This window comes from Phyllostomus hastatus, unplaced genomic scaffold, assembly GCF_019186645.2.
Source record: "Phyllostomus hastatus isolate PE091 unplaced genomic scaffold, TTU_PhHast_1.1 phas_contig_305, whole genome shotgun sequence".
In the NCBI taxonomy this organism is placed as follows: Eukaryota; Metazoa; Chordata; class Mammalia; order Chiroptera; family Phyllostomidae; genus Phyllostomus; species Phyllostomus hastatus.
In genome coordinates this window covers 20447-38264 of record NW_025333846.1, presented here as the reverse complement: position 1 = coordinate 38264, position 17818 = coordinate 20447, and the positions used below count along the sequence as shown (strand labels likewise).

General features: G+C 46.2%; 2 pseudogenes; both read right to left on the bottom strand.

The window, feature by feature from the left end:
- The window catches only part of LOC123819334, a 37526-nt pseudogene extending 20743 nt beyond the window's left edge, over positions 1-16783 (bottom strand).
- On the bottom strand, positions 9865-16792 carry LOC123819336 (annotated as a pseudogene).
- Between the last annotated feature and the right edge of the window lie 1026 nt (positions 16793-17818).

Genomic DNA, 17818 nt, shown 5'->3' with positions numbered 1-17818 from the left:
CCAACCCCATTCAGGGCCAGCAAGGGCCGGTTTGACAAATTTCAGACATGCTTTGGACTCAAGAGCATTTATCTACACGGAGAAGCTGCCTCTGAGGATAAAAAGCAGCGCCAGCAACTCCCCATAACTATGTTCATCACTCGGACCAAGAGATCAGTCATGCCTATGCCTTTAGCAGAAACAGAATTTATGGCCCAGAGCGAAGATACTGCACCACCTGATGCAGCCCCTGATGAAGTGATGCCTTCAGAAGAGCTGTAATGCTCTTCTCAGCTGTGCTGTACGTTCATCTCATCGTCATCACCTTCATTGCCATCAGTACTGCACAGCTACATGACTCACCATCTTCATCATTCAAGTTGTAGTGTACTTCACTGGTGCATACCCACATAGAATTTTATATGTTGTTAAAAGTACATAGGTTTCAGAGTGTAGAAAGTGTTTAAGAGCATTTGAAGTGTTTATAAGAGTGTGGGAAAGGTTAATAGAGAGTGGGAAAGGGTTATAGGAGTGTGGGAAGGATTTATACAGCCTTAAAGTATATATAAATAATAAAATAAATGTATCGCCGCTATTTCGAGGATTTTTGCCTATCTCGGGGGTCTCTGGAATGTAACTCCCACGACAGGTGAGGGATCACTGTACGCTGAAAACTGTGTCATTGTTCTCAGTGAAGTCCTGTGGGATCCATTGGAGTTAGGGCCAAGAAACTCGACATTTTATTTAAATTATGCTTTTCTCAGAGAAATGATCATCTAAGACAGGGCAAAACCCCACCACCTGAGACTGAAGAGAGAAGAGGCTTGTATCATACATTCTCCTCCCTCCAGGCTGTCCCGATGAAGCCAGAGCCCACTTGCCCCCATTCCCAGCTGCCAGCTAAGGACGGACTGCCTCCAGCCGTGGCTGCCAGCAACTCCTCCCAGTCCCATATACACTCGCTGCTCCTTCCATCAAGAGAGAGTGTTGATTTCCTCTCCTCTTGTACTTGGGCTAGATTTGAGGTCGGGGGGGCGGGGGAAGTCTAACAAAATGTGGTATAAGTGACACTCTTGCATTTCTAGGTCCATCCCTTAAGCAAGTGCCTGCATGAGATTACTAGGCTATCAAAAGCCCAAACTAGCCCCACGTGGGGAACTCATGGAAGAGAACCAAGGCACCTGGGCCAACAGCCCAGCCCAACCTCCAGCTGAATGTGGCTGCATGAGTGACATCAACCAGACCCGGCAAACTCTCCAGGCAACCCACAGAACCATGAGAAATAACCAACCGCTGTGGTTTCGGCTTCAGGGCGGTTGGCTGCGTGAAACCAGATAACTGAAACAGGGCCCTCGCAGGGGGGCCCTCACGCACGCTCACCTGTTGCAAGGTGGGGACATTTTCCTTCATCTGCTGCTGCTGCTGCTCGACACTTTCCTGACCCAGTAGAGTTCTGTGACCTAGGGACCACAAAGTCAACTCAGTTCTCTTCTTATATGTACTTCAACCCTATTTTGGGGCTTCTAATTGATCCCCTAGTCTACCTGTGACTCCCTATCCAGGACAAGGCAGGAGTTTAGAGGCAGCTAACAGGGAGTTAGGCTTTCTGAGTTCTATTTGTGATTCTGTTCACCTGGAACTGTGCTCACATCTACTACAGAATTAGAGACTAAGGTGCAGTGTGTGTTGCAAGACCCAGGATTCCTCCAAGAAACATAAGCAGCAGCTACCTGCACAGCATAACAGCAAAGAAAGCCCTGAGTCTACCTTTTCCATTTGTGAATACTCCTCTGCCCTTCTTGTACCACACCTAATGTACCCATATTGGTTTCTGAAAACGAAATCCCTCCCCGCAAAAATCTCTAGTTCGAGAATTGTTTACCTCAGCTTTATCCCCAACTAGTCCTGAAATGTACTCATTCTTTCCATTCTTAGCCCCCCTTTCTCTAAACAAACACCTTCAAAGCTGCCACCAGAGGTATGCTAAAAGGCAAAGCCAGTCAAGGAACTCCCTTGCTCATAACTTCTGTTGGCTCTCTGCTGGAACTGGTTCCCACATGACCTGGACACTGAAACACTGGAGAGTTCTAAAAACACTGAGGCCTGGGTGCCAACACCAGAAATTCTGATTTAATAGATCTGGAGTGCAGCCCAGGAATTAGGGTTTTAAAAGGTCCTCAGTTGATTTCAGTGTGCGGTCAGGGCAGAGCACCACTAATTTGGAGGGCAGAGGTGAAACATCTTGGCAGACTATATAAGCCCCTCCCCATCTCTCTCCCATAAACATCCAACCCCGCAGCCCCAGTGGACAGCTCCGTGTCCCTGCAGTAAAGCCGTACTGCACCAGGATGCCCAAGCACAGGTTATTCCCACTTCCAAGACTTCTCTGCCCTCTGGGGAAAACTCTCACACGTACTCAAATTCCAATGCAAAAATCGTCTCTTTCAGTCTCTAAATCAGTCTCTAAATCGTCTCTAAATCAGTGTGTGCCATTGACCTGGTGACTGTCCAGTCTTGGGCTGTGTCCTCACCCACAGAGGGGGCAGCATAATGACTTGAAGGCACCTGAGTGTGTGGTGGGTCAGGACAGAGCCGTGGCTCTGCAGCGGGGGCAGGGGGCAGCTGCTGGGTGGGGCAGGAGGAGCGAGGGGAAAGAGAGACCTGGTCCGAGGGGCAGCTCCTTCACTCAACCCTGAAGGCAGCCATTGAACCACAGCAAATGGGCCTTATGGGGACTGCTGGTGGGAATGATGAGTCAAGTGGGGCCGGGGGGTCCAAGGAGCAGGGCCTGGTCAGGGTGGTGGCCTGAGACCTCCTACAGGACATGAGGCCCCAGGAGGTGCCAAGGGGGCTTGGGTAAAGGAGGAGCCTTCCCTGAAGCAGACTAGATTAGGGATGCTATAATTAGGGTCCCCTCTCATCATATCTGCCTCCTGATGTTAGAAATTAAAGGTGTTTCCCCACCCTGTCTCAGCCTTACCTGTAGCCCTTCCATTCTCACTGGACAGTGGGGAGAGAGGGGACATGGGGTTAGTGTCTGGGTGTATAGTGGGGTCCTCTGTGAGGTATCTGTGGTGTTGGATAGAGGGGTGCAGGGAAGAAGGGGAAACTGCAAAGGGAGCAGCTGAGGCTGTGAGCACAGTAGGAAGTACCCGCCAGATGGGTTGGGAGGACTCTGTGCCCCATGGGGGAGGTCCTCCTGGAAAGGGAATTCTGGAGATAAGGCCAAAGGAGGCGATGTGGACTAGGACCAGAAGACATCAGGATGGTGGTCAGCCCTAGCCTGTGACTGGTACGTGCTGTGTGACCTCACAAAGAGACTGACACTCCTCAGATGCCCCTGAGCTTCTCTGAGGCTCAGGATGCTCCATGGGGAGTCTGACCAAGTGATGGGAACAGGACAGGTGAGAATGAGGGAACTGCCCCCTGAGAGACTCCTCTGTCCCTTCTTCACACCATGTGACAGAGGGTCTCTAGCTGCCTTCTTCAGAGAGGGATAACAAATAGGGTGTGGGGACAGCATCTGGGGACAGTCAGCAATCAGAGAGGCAGCCACAGGTCTGTCTGGGTGCTCACCTGCCCGTCAGAAATCCTCTGCTGCCAGGGGCCCCATCAGGACCCCTGGTGTCCCAGTGCAGCGGCCACAGACTCCCATTGTCTCCAGACACAGGGGATGCCAAGGAAGCCAGTGTTTTCATTGGCTGAAAGATTCAGGAAAGCATCTCAGGGCAGAACAAAGACTCAGTTTTGTGGGCATCCAAGACAGATCCATTTACTCAATAAGCCATATGTGACTTATGGGCAGAACCCAGACATTTTCTCTGTGAGGTCTGCATACTGTCGAAGGCCCATGTTAGGACTGCAGTTCTGTTCCATCTTCTATTTTTCACCTCCTTCTGCATAAAGTATTGATTTGATCACAATGGCTTTGATTTCCTCTTTATTGTATTTCTCTTGTTATTCTTCTATATGAAAATTAAAATCCCTAGTGTAATGTTCAGAATGGGACCTTATTGGCATTCTGGTGGATAAGCTCCCACCCCTGCACTAGGGTTGGGAAAATGGTCAGTACTCAAGGTCGGGGGGTCAAGATCATCATGTTTCTAAGTGAGCAGACTCATTACTTCAGAGCTACTGAGTCAAAGTTCAAACCATTTGCATTTCCATTAAGACAACAATATAAATTAATTTAAAATGTGTTGTTTTATCTGTTCGCTTCTTTCATTTCATAATAGAAAGTACAAGCACTTCACCAATGACACTCATGCAGTGATTCTCATTGGCAAGCCACTCAAACCATGGCCTTTATGAAAAATTCTAAGGGAATGGTGTTTAAGTATGTCAAATAGGATGTGCTCTCTCTTTACTAAAAATCAGGGATGATGCCACCCAAAACATTTCAGGAGTAAGGACAGTCACTCCCTGGGGCTCCACAGGGCAAAGAAAGTCCAGTGGGGATCACCACAGTCCTGGACCCTCCACTGTCTGTGCATCATGAAGAAAGACCTGGTGTGGTGGGGGTGGGGCAGGGAGAGAGAAGCTGTCTTGGTCAAGGCTGTGAAAAGAGTCAACATTAGTTATTTTCAACAAGCATCTCAACACCAGAGGAATGCAGAAGAACCAGGGTCTACGGCACATGAAGGGCCCAGTGAGAACATGGGTGTTTCCTCTGTGTGGATCTATCCAGGGGCTCAAAACCTCAAGGAAGAATCCAGCTCCCAGCTCCCCTGGAACACCCTTGATGCATTATGGGGAAAATACAAAACAATTACTTTAAAGCCTCTGTCTGAAGGCATCAGAAGTGACCTAACACAGACCAACACTGTAGGGGACTTGACCCTTAGTCAGGATCTTCTGGTCAAGATAAGGGGCCACACCACTGCCACATAGATGGGGTTTCCCCACCACAGCACACCAGGTCGAAATTCACGGTGACTAGAGGGAAGGCTGGTGGCATCTGGAGGCAGCCAGAGCAGGCAGAAGTTGATGGGGAGGCCCACCAAAACAACAGAGCCACAGAGGGGGTGGGGCTTTAGAAATTCTGCATGTTAAAATTAAAATTCTGCATATTAAAATTCTGTATTACATTTGTTGATTTGCGATGCTTTCACCACTTCTATTCAACATACTATTGTAAGTCCCAGCCACAGCAATCAGACAAGAAAAAGAAAGAAAAGACATCGAAATTGGAAAAAAGGAAGCAAAACTGTCATTGTTTGCAGATGACATGATAGTGTACATGGAAAATCCTGTAGACTCCACTAAAAAACTACTTGACCTAATAAGTGAATTAGGCAAAACAATGGAATACAAAATCAATATTCAGAAATCAAAGACATTTTTGCACACCAGCAATGAAACATCAGAAACAGAAATCAGAGGAAAAATCCCATCTGATATAGCAACAAGAAAAATAAAGTACTTAGGAATAAACCTAACCAAGGAGGTAAAAGACTTGTACTCAGAAAACTACACAACACTGACGAAAGAAATTAAGGAAGACACAAACAAATGGAAGTGTGTACCATGCTCATAGATTGGAAGAATTAACATCATCAAAATGTCCACAATCCAAAGCAATTTATAGATTCAGTGCAGTCCTTACTAAAATACCAATGACATATTTCACCAATATAGAACAAACATTTCAAAAATGTATATGGAACCATAAGTGACTGCAAATAGCAGCAGCAATTTTGGGAAAAAAGAACAAAGTAGGAGGTGTCACAATACCTGATATCAAACTATATTATAAGCCCACAGTAATCAAAACAATCTGGTAGTGGCATAACATCAGACACATAGACCAATGGAATGGAATAGAGAGCCCAGAAATAAACCCAAGTCTCCATGGTCAATTAATATTCAACAACATGAGTAGAAGCATAAAATGGAGTAAAAATAGTCTCTTCAACAAATCGTGTTGGGAGATCTGGACAGCTACATGCAAAAAAAAAAAAATGAAACTTGACCACCAACTTAGACCATACACAAAAATAACCTCAAGATGGATAAAGACTTAAATATAAGCCACAACACCATAAAATTCCTAGAGGAGAACATAGCAAGGAAAATCTCAGATATCGCACACAGCAATATTTTCACCTGTATGTCCCCTAGAGCAAGAGATAGAAAGGAAAGAATAAAATGAGATTTTGTCAAAATAAAAAGCTTCTGCATGGCTAAAGAAAATATCAGCAAAACGAAAAGGGAACCAACTGTATGGGAAAACATATTTGCAAATGGTACCTTGGACAAGGGTTTGATCTCCAAAATATATAAAGAACTCACACAGCTCTACTACAGGAAGATAAACAGTGCAATTAAAAAATGGGCACAAGACCTGAACAGACACTTCTCCAAGGAGGACATACAGATGGCCCAGAGACATCTGAAAGGATGCCCATCATCACTAGCCATCAGAGAGATGCAAATTATAACCACAATGAGATACCACCTCATACCAGTCAGAGTGGACATCATATACAAATCAACAAATGACAAGTGCTGGTGAGAATGTAGATAATAGGGGACCCCAGTGTGCTGTTGGTGGGAATGCAGACTGGTGCAGCCACTGTGGAAAACAATATGGAATTTCCTCAAAAAACTAAAAATGGGATTTCCTTTTGACCCAGCAATTCCACTGCTGGGATTATACTCTAAGAATCCTGAAACACCAATTCAAAAGAACCTATGCACCCCAATGTTCATAGCAGGACAATTTACAATAGCCAAGTGCTGGAAGCAACCTAAATGCCCATCAGTAAATGGGTGGATCAGAAACTATGGTACATTGACATGATGGAACACTATGCAGCAGAGAGAAAGAAGGAGCTTATACCTTTTGCAACAGCAAGGATGGAACTGGAGAGCATTACGCTAAGTGAAATTAGGCAGGCGGTGAAAGATAAATATCATATGTCTCACCTATAAGTGAAACCTAATCAACAAAACAAACAAGCAAGCAAGATATAACAAGGGACATTGAAATGACGTACAAACTGACAGTAATCAGAGGAAAGGTGAGAGGGGATAATGGGGGGCAAACGGGGAAGGGTTGTCAAGGAACATGTATGAAGGACATGTGGACAAAGCCAAAGAGGTGTAGAATGGAGGGTGGGAGATGGGGATAGCTGTGGTGGGGGGGACTAATGGGGGGAGGGAAATGGAGAAAATTGTACTTGAACAACAATAAAAACATACTGAAAAAAATAAAATTAAAATAAACTTCACAGTTGGTTCATAAAAACAAAGAAACATTGTAAACAGTATTTAAAAGGATCAGAGCTTGTAATTTGGACCAGCTACAAAATGCCTTGGATAAAATTACACCAAAAATAAAAATACTTTAAAATGGAATGGTAGTAAAAGAAATGATTACTTTGGCCATGGACAGTTTTGTGGGAAAATTTTAAGGAAAGGCCAAAATATTTCCACAGTATATTGACCTTGAGACATCTCCCATAAAGGCATCAAACAATTGCCCATAGAAGGCAAGACCTTTTTAATAATATCAAGGATTAACTGATTTAAAATTTGGAAAATTTCAAGTATTTTTTTCAAATTACAATATGTATTTGAATGCTATGTATAAAGTTTTAACCATAAATGTTGAAAGTCCCAACAAAGAAGGAGGACTGCACTGACCAGCATCCACTGGTGACGTTCAGCGGAACATCAGCTTCCCAACGATGCTGACTCCAGACCACTTGGTTGTCTCCAATCTTTTTATTTATTAAAAAGAAATAAAATCTCTGGATCTGCCCGGTGGCTTCATTGATTGGAGCATCATCCTGTACAGCAGAAGATTTTGGGTTTGGTCCTCAGTGGGCACACAGGGGAGCAACAGATGGATGCTTTCTCCCACTCTCTCTCTCTAACTTCTGCTCTCTCTAAAATCAGTAAACATATCTTCAGGTGAGGATTTCAAAAAAAAAAAAGCTCTGAATTATTAAGTCCCAGAGAGGTGATTGCTGAAAAGTAAATTCTGTGTATATTTCCCCTCCCTGCTGAGAACCCAAGCCTGGCTGCCTTGGGTCAGAAAAACAAACAAAAACCAGAAGGCAGAGGTAAATAATGTCCCATCATTCTCTGAAAGGAGGCACACAGACAAAGCAAACAACAGGACTAAGTAGAGTAAATTTTAAAATACTTTCTGTCTCAGTGCTCTAAGGAGCCCCAGTGCCCCAGGGTGCAGTTGGACAGGGTGTGTTTTGGGGGGACCATATGGAGGTACCATCTCGATTGACCTTCTTCCCCTCCCCTCCCAAACCAATTATGCCAGAGAGTTGTTCCATTTCAGATTCCTCATCTTCCATTGTTCACTCTTTTCACTTCCTTCCTCTGATATCCCCTTCAGATTCCCAGGAGCAGTGACGCTGCTCACATGGAGCACTTGGGGTGAATCTGGCATCCAGCCCTGCCTGCACCAGTCTCCATCACATTCCTCTCCTTCCTCCTATTTCCTCAGGGTAACCCTCTCCCTCCCCTCCCCACCACCTGCCAACCCTTCCCAAGTGTTTTTCTTCAGAGAAGAGCGGAAGTGAGATATAAGACACTTGGCCAAATAATATCATGTCTTAAAGAATTCCCAAATCTATGAAGAATGTTGTAAACTCGGGGGGTGGGGGATTCAAAATGGTGGTACAGGTATTTCCAAGTCTTTTGAACCTCTCAGAAGAAGTTGGATTGCTATTTGACACCAGTCCCTCATGGTGCAAACACGTGCTTCAGACTGAAGGGGCAGACCCTGACGGGGACCTATCAGAGACAGGACAATGAGGATTGTCCCCCGCCCCTTCCCTGTGATGCAGAGAACACAGCGTGACAGTCCATGGTGTAGGACAGAGGATTGAGCGCAGCTGGATGTCCACGTGTGAATTTACCTTCCACCTGACCTTCCTATGGAAAGATTTCCATCTCATCCAAGACACCACAGGGCTCACACTGATTTGATGCTGGTGTGCCAGGGACAAAGTATTGGTTTCTTTACTCATCACTGTATACCAAGTGCCTGGTGTGCATGAGGCCCTCCCAAAATATTTCTTACCCCATGCTTTGAAGAGTTGGTGAACCTTGGCTCAAGGAACACTTCCACAGCACAGACAGTCCCAAGTCCTTGTTGCTCTTAGAGGAACATTCTGAGATGCCCCCTCCTGCGACCCTCTACGCTCTCAGTCATGTGCCACTGTCCTCTGTCCATCGTGTCCAGGCCCTGCAAACCTGCAATTCAGTTCTTTACCTGGTTCCTCAGTAACAACACATACAGAACTTTCTGTAGCCTTTGGCTTTGTCACTGCAGACTTTGGAAGCCACAGGGGTGGGATCCCCAGGTAGCACTGGGCATTACAGTAGCAAGCTGATGGCTTTCTTTTTGGACCAGGAAAGGACTTGTCCTACAACCCAGGAGGGAGAGACACGTCATAAATTATTGCCTCTCACAAAAACAAAGCAGTTGGTCTCTTTCAGGATGTGAAACCATTTCTTATTGTTATGTTTACTTTTTAAAAAAGGAACCAGACTGTCCTCTCTCCTTTTTGGCCAGTGGTAACTGGACCTGACCTGCATTGTGGTCCCTTGGTTCATTCCCCAGGTAGACCACTGAAGTTCCCTCTGGGTGTGTGACCACCAGAACCTGCTGCTAGAACATTGAAATGTGCTTTGGGAACTCCTAGAAATCACTCATGTAGGAGTCCCAAGAAGAGAAGGGATAGATTTGCACTACTGTTATCCATACAATAAAGGGAGCTCATTTGTAACCAGGAAATCCTGGAAGGTCTCAGAAACCATCTTGACATTTTACCAAAAAGTAAAACTCTTCCCTGTGCTCTTAGAAGAAGTATCAGTGTTTTTTCCTAAGGTAAAAGATTTCCAGTTTTGCACAGATACGAAAGAATAGAAAAGGTTTATTATAGTAACACTAAGGAAACAACTCAGGGGGTGGGGAACAGTGTGCGGATCACCCTCCCAGCAGGGAGTCATCAAGGTGCAGGGTGATGGCGGTGTGGTGGCATCGTTTGGTTTCCCAAGGAACAGAGAGAACTAGTCTTTTAGCAACGTGGTCACGTTGAGGCTGGCCAAAGCACTTCTATAGGAACATCTGAATATTCTGAACATTCTTGAATCCGTGTTCTTTGACCTTTCCATCATTTCACTTTGCCGAGTTCTGAGTGATCTGTTTTTTAAACAGTTCTTTGTCCTCCAGGGGGCCGATGATAAGGAACAATTTCAGTCCTTGTGTTAGGATGTATTGAAACAAATTTATGTTAATGAAGAAAGAATTCGATAAGCATCTCTATCTATAGATTACCTAACCACATGGGTAAAATAATCGCAGAGGTCTTAAAGGCAAAAATAAAAAGTAGAAGCCACAGGTAGAGATTATCTGCCAATCTGGAAAGAATCTGGAGGAGAAACAGTTACTAAGGATAAGTAGAGCAGGCCCGGACTCACCGACTTTTGATCTCCTCATTCCTTTTCCGTGTGTCTGAGACAAAGTTCAGAAGATAGGGAGCATCCACACTTTCCCCTGAACTTTTACAAATTGAGAATGTGTCCCTGGTTAACTCAATCAACTGTCAACAGTGAACTTTCCAACCCTCCCTAGTCCTGAGAGCCTGAGGGACAGAAACAGAGAGCTCTGACTTTGGGGAATGAATGATATAGGAAGGGGCAGCCAAAATTCACGGGAAATACACATAGATTTTCAATGAGCTTAATTTTACTTGAACAATAAACGTAACAAGGGACTGGTAAGCGTGAATATATGCATGAGGCTGTGAAGTATACTACTCATACTCTCAAGTTTACCCCTGGCATTTCATTGCCTGAAAACATACTACTTTTCCCTGTCTGCCAACACCTGCTCCATTTCTGCCTTTCTCCTTTCCTGCTCCAGGTTATCCTCCAGGTTTCTGATTTTCTTCTCATACTCCTCTCTTATCCTCTTCTTCTCCCTCTCCAGCTCAGCTCTGCACTGCTCTTCTATCACTCGGATCTGTTTCTGAATCTCCTCCTCGGCCCTTTGGTACATCTCGTTAATGTAGAATCCCCCCTCGTTCTCCATCACCATGCACTGGACCAGGTCCAGCAGCTGTGCCCTCTGGGCCTCCTGCTCAGCCCCTGTTGCCTTATTATTGAACAAACAGTGGCGATCCTTGAAATCCTTCCTCAGATCCTGAATGAATTCTGGGGCTTCCTTTATGTAATCACAGAACTCCACATTGTCCAACTCATCCTTCCGAGTGAATAAACAGAATCATGAATCTCCTAGCTGTGGGACCAAACATCGTCAGCACCTTCTGTGCAGCCTCTTGCTGTTCCTTTGTGTACCGGCCCAGTGGGACCACCAGGAGCAGCGCATGAGGCCCCGGGGATGTCAGGAGGATGCAACAAACAATCTCCTTCAGTGTGTCAGCATCTGGCACCTCGGTGTCAAAAAGGCCAGGCGTGTCCACAACCACAATTTCTCTCCCACTCCCCGTGCAGCTCCCTTTCTCACAGACCTTGGTGATGTATTTTGCTGCGATGGTAGAATGAAATGCTTTCTTCCCAAGGATGCTGTTCCCTGTGGCACTTTTTCCTGCTCCAGTCTTACCCACTAAGACTAGTCTCAGTTGTGACTCTCTGGGGTCTTGGCTTCCAAGCCCTGGGACACCAGGAAACAAAAACCACAGTGTGAGGATTGACCTCCAGCATTTCCCCTGCAGGACCCACACCCACCTGTGCCCATTTGTTGTCTAATCAGGTCCTGTCCCATGAGTGACCTATGCACCCACAGGAGCTCTGAGGATGCCCTGGGCAGTGTGTTCCTGCTGCAGGACTCAGAGAACTCCAGACATGTCTCAGGAGTCCCTTGGACTGATCACTCTGACCTTTGGCAGCTTAGGAGGAGGGCACCCCAGGGTGTAAGTGAGAACTCTGAGCCACTGTAGGTGCTGTCCCTCCTAAGCCAAGGCAGCAAGTGACACAAAAGCTGACCGTGGGATGTCACAGCAGAAGATCCTCTCACCCCTACATCATAGTCACAAGGGAGCTTTTATTCTTCCCAGGAAGAAGCCAGGGAGGGGGCGATTCAGGCCCTCCCTTCTTACAGGGGTGAGCAGGGCACCTGGGCAAAAAGAAGGAGTGTCCCCTTATATGTCACATATGCAGCCCTCCCATCAGGGACTGTGACCCACAAAAACAAAAAACACGTTACTTAAAATTATGGCTGTGTGTAGAAATTTAATGACATTTTCCTATTTTAAATTAACATGCTGAAGACTTACAACCAGAAAGTATAGACAGTTCTCTGGAGTTACTGTAAAATCCCTTGACACTTAAATAATCATAATAATAGTAATAGCAACAACAACAACAACAACAACGACAACTCATGCAGATTAGCACCAGTAGAATTACACTTTCTTAGGCTCCATTGGTTAGGCCTATGTGCTTCTTGGGAAAGTTGCAGGTTAATGACAGAACACCATAGCCTACCAACTGGAGGATGTTTTCAAAGTAACTGTACCTTCAGTTAAACACCAAATCATCTGTTTAACTCTTTCCCCATTTCCCTTTAGTAGATCTCTGTTTCTCTTTAATGTGCCTTACGGAGGAACGCTTCAGGTTTTGGTGAGCACAGCCTGGGACCAGTAAAAACAAGGGCAACCACACCCGAGCACCTGTCTCTCTGACAAAGACCCTCCAGCACGGCCTTGAGCGAGACTGTGGCCTGTGGGAGGACCCTGTATCACACACAGCCATTGTCTCTGGTCAAAGTCCATGCCCACAGGGTCACACCAATGACATTAGAGACAGGAGTGATGACTGAATTTCCCTTTCAGAGAAATCATCACTGTCACCCAGGTCCTCACACCAAAAGTCTAGAAATCTCCCTTGATTCCTGTCTTCCCTTTACTTTCCAGATCCCACCCACTGGAATGTTCTCTTGCTTCCATCCACAATCTGACTGCTTCTCTCCATGTTGAAGACCATCATACTAGCTCAACCTACATCACCATCCGTGCCTCAGCTGCACCCTGACTGGCCTCTTTATTTCCAGTATGCCTCCTTCTGTGTATTCTGTAGTAGGAATGGTTTTTTTTTAAATATCCAACAAACAGAAGAGAGATTTGGCAGAACCCCCATCTCTGGCTTCCACAAGATCAATAGTGACTCCCCACCTTCCACACACTCTGTGGGGAAGCTATAGCTCATCCAGGGAGTAGCCAAACCTCCCCTGGGGGTGAGTTTCCCACATCTGATAACCAGCATCCTGGGAAGAGAGAAGTAAGTTTCAACAAGGGGAATGTGGGTGGGAGTTCAGATCACTGAGCCATTAGCATCACAGTGGAAGACTCCACCTAGGGACACCATGAGGGCATCAGCTGTCACCACACAGGGAGTGGGAAAATCCTGGGAGGTGAGACAAAAGGCCACCACAGGCCAGCTCTACCCTGGAGCAGGTTGCCAATCCTGAGGGCATGTGGCGATCTATGTGACAGCGTGCTGCTGTGGCCATGGACTCTTCCCATCTGGGACATGAGCCTCCTGGGATGTGGATCTGCAGCCCTGCCCATAAATGCTGGGTCTGTTTCCCCACCCCTTGAATCCAGGTGATTCCTCTGGACAAGAAGGCAACAGAAGCGTGATGCCAGCGTGGGTCCTAAATATGCAGATGTGTAAAGCTGGCTGTGTTGTTCTGCCCTGGAGAGTCCTGCAGCTGCCTTGGGAAGAGACTGGACTTGCCTGCTCAGTGATGAGGGACACAGGCCCACTTATCCCTGTCACCCTGGCCTGCCCGAGAGCCTGCTGACTAGCAGACACATCCATGAAGATTGGGATTGAGGATTGGGATTGAGACATGTCCAATCCCAAATTATCCAGTTGCTGGATCTTGAGAGCACCATGCTAGATGAAATAAGTCACATAAAAAAAGGACAAGAACCATGTGATTTCATTCATGTGCGGGATATAAAATAGGAAGCCTCAAGTAAAAAACCAAACTCACGGACACAGACAACAATGTGGTGTTTACCAGAAGGAAAGGGAGGAGGGGGAAAGAGAGGAGGTAAACAGGGTCAAATCCCTGGTGATGGAAAGAGACAAGGCTTTGGATTGTGAGTACACAATGAAGTACACGGATGAAGGATGATAAGATTGTACACCTGAACCTTACATAGTGTTATTAACCACTCTCACTGAAATACATTTCATCTAAAAAAATTTATCCAGTTATGCACTGAACTACCACTTACCACTAGGTGCATGAGCCAGTCTGCCTGAGAGAGGCCCAGCTGACTCAGACCACGGAATTGCCAACAAAATGACTGATGTTTCTAGGCCACTACATTGTGGTGTGATTTGCAAACCACCACGAATTCAACTGATGCAGTTACTTTCTATAGACAAGGGAGTGAAAGGGGGTTTATGTGAGAAATGGAGTGAGCCAGCCTGTGGAATTTGTTGGTTACAGTGAGGCCACCCAGAGCAGGGACCACAGGGACTTGAATAAATTCTCCTTTACTCTCACATTCCTCCTTCCCACCCTCACGGGGACTGAAGAGAGGGGAAGAGAAACACGCAGAGAGGCTAGAGCGGGCCCTCCTGATGTGTGCACATGTTAGGAAGTAGGGGACAAGAACCCTCATTAATCCTGGATCACTCAGGACACTGTAACCTCTCTTCCTCTGAGTGGTGATGCCATATCTGGAGGGGCCAGGGTGGAGGGTCAAGGGGAAAGAAAGAGCAGAGTCGATGAAGACAAAATGAGAAATGGGGTTGGGGGTATTTGGATCTTCCTCAGTTGGGGACTGGCAGGCAGGACAGGAGAGCCCCCTCCAGGTCCCTTCCTTCAGCCTGACCTGGGGAGCCCGAGTCCCCTCTCACCATGGGTGGTCCCAGGCTCACTGATGCTGAAACTCGAGCTGTGCAATGGAATTGCCATTGTCGTGTGAGTTCCTGTGGGTAAGAAACACAACTCATTTCAGGGAAATGGAGAGTAACTACAAACCGAACCTCCTGCAGCCAGCAGCCCCTTCTTCCCCTAGACTGGCTACTTGATTTCTCCTCCTTCCCAGCACATCTGCTCCACTCCCCTGGTCAGTCTCCTTTTTGCTTCCTGCTCTTCCTCTGCACAAATATACAGGCTTCAGGTGCCTCCTCAGCTCGGCTTCTGGGCACCCTTCCCCGTCCCCTCAGTAACTTGTTGTTCTAATGTCTATTTGAACTTTATCTGTAGATTAGACCATCCCCAGAGCTCTGAATTTTCATATCCAACTCAGTTTCTCCACTGGGCAAGTTCAAGGGCATCTCCCATAAAACTATCCACAGGAAACCCTTGACCTCCATGCTATCCAGCCAGTACTGCCTTCAGGTCATGGGATCATCCCATTCCTCACCCACCCCCCCAACTCATCCTCTGTTCAGCAGATGGCCTCAGCCTTTCAGCCTGGGGCTCCTCCAGAGTGGTGGTGTCACCTACAGCTCATTTCTCCTCACGTTTGCTCATCTGTCCCACCGACTCGACCTCCAAAACATGCAGAAGTGTCCCTGCTCCCTCCTTCAGGCTGATCCAGGCCACTGGGACTGGTTTCCCTGTCACAGGCCCTAAGGGATCATCTCATCTTCAGTACCTCTTCATCTCTACAATTCTTTAAAAACTCAACACAGTTTTTAACTAAAACCTGGTTATTTTTCTCCAACGCCTCTTCTTGCAACACCGTCACCACCCACAGTACAGGTGTGCTGAGGTCCCCTTGCCACTGGCTCTCCCAGTGTTTCCGGGGGTCCCCCTGGAGCACAGATCTCAGTCGGGAGTTCTGCATCTGCTCTCTCTACTCTGCCCTGGTCAGTTGTAAGCTTCGTGACTATGGAACCTCCAGGGGACTGTCCAATCTTGTATTCCCTTATTATCTGGGACAAGCACATTACTGGACACAGAGTTCTTCACAACACATGTTGTTACATTAATAAATTGATCAAAACTCCCTCTGCTTATTGATTTTGACCTTGATGTTCAACCTACATCTGCGAAAAAGGTGACCCTTTCCTTATTCATCATGCTCAGTGTCACAGGACCATGGTGTTTCATTGTAAATATTTTGTCTCCTCACTGCCTACACACGTTTGGCACTGGGCAGAGCCATTAGAAGAACTGGGAGTGCAGGGGACTTTGCCTGGGACAGGCTGAAAATGTGATTCGGGAAGGGCAGGCTCCTCTGACAGGAGCCGTCGAATACTCACTTGAAACAGTTAGAAAGACAGATGGTCCTTTGGGAAGAAGACTTATGTCTTCATGCCTTAAGGATAGGGAGTAGAAAAGCCCTTCTTGTAACTTGAGAAGAGGAATTCCAGTATTTTGCAAATCAGCTTTGGCCACAAGTGGCTGTTGGTCCTGGGTGCGGGATCCCTGCTTCTGACACCTCCCAGTGCTTCCCACCCACCAGCTGCCCCCAGAGCTGACTCTGCCCATTCACCTGGCTCTGTCCTGAAAAGCTTTAGTTTATATATAATTTCTGTTAAGTGGTGAAGTGCATCACTTATTTGTACAAACATCCTCTGAGCAGCAAACCAGTAAGAGTGGCTAATTTGCAAGGCTCAGCCTTTACAGCAGGTCACAGCCCAGAGTCAGTCAGCAGAGACAGGAAACAGAAAGCAAGGAGAAACCTGCACTGGGAGCAAGTGTGATGGGAGGTTTAACTCGGATCCCGGGGGTGGGGACTCTGATGCTCCATATCCCACATTTCCCTGCCGCTCCCCTCTACACACACACAATCACCCATATTTCTTTACCTGCAAAGTCTATGTCTTGCTCCTGTCTGTGACTTCGAAGTCTGAGCTGAGTGAGGACAGGGAGTACAAGGAGGAGGAGGAGGAGGAGGAGGAGGAAGTGAGGGGAGGAGCTGTCCAAACTGGCTCCTGTAAGAGGGCTCTGCACAGAAAGGCTCTCATTTCAAATTGGAGAAGAGTCCTGGCTATTTCCCCTCAGTTCCTTGCAGTGTTTTCTGGGCCACCAAAAGTTGGCAGGTTCACTTCCTGGTCAGGGCACATACCTAGACTGCAGGTTCTGTTCCTGATCATGGGGGCAATAAATTGATGCTTCTCTCACATGGATATTTATCTCTACCTAGCTTTCTCTCTCTCTTTCTCTCTCTCTAAAAAAAATCAATGAAAACATAACCTTGAGTTATGGTTTAAATAAATAGGTCAATTAATAAATAAATTGAAGGAGTGATAAAGATCTTTTCAGACAAGAAAAAGCTAAAGGAGTTCATCACTACCAAATCACAGTTACAAGAAATCTAAAGGGACTTGTTTAAGAAGAAACAATCAAAGAACCAAACTCTTACAAAATACTCAAATGGTGATAAACATGTACTCATCTATAATCACTATAAATGTAAATGGATTAAGTGCCCCAAGCTAAACACATGGGGCAGCTGAGTAGAAAACAAGACCCATACACACTCTGTCCACAAGAATCCCACCTGAGGTTGGAAGGCACACAGAGACAGAAAGTGGAGGGCAGAGGAAGATACTTCATGCAAATGAAAGGGAGCAAAAGAATCATCAACAAAATGAAAAGGCCTCTGCCTGAATGGGAGAACAGAGTTACAAATCACTGATTTGTGAGCTGATAAGAGGCTAATGTCCAAACTTCATAAAGAATTCATACAACTCAGTTGCAAAAGAAACCAACAATTCAATTTGAATAAGTGGGCAGAAGTTCTGAATAGATTTTTTTTAAAAAATGACATACGGATGACCAAAGATCCGAAAAAGATGCTCAATATCACTAATCATCAGGAAAATGCAAATCAACACCACAGTGAGATATTTCTTTACAACCATTAGA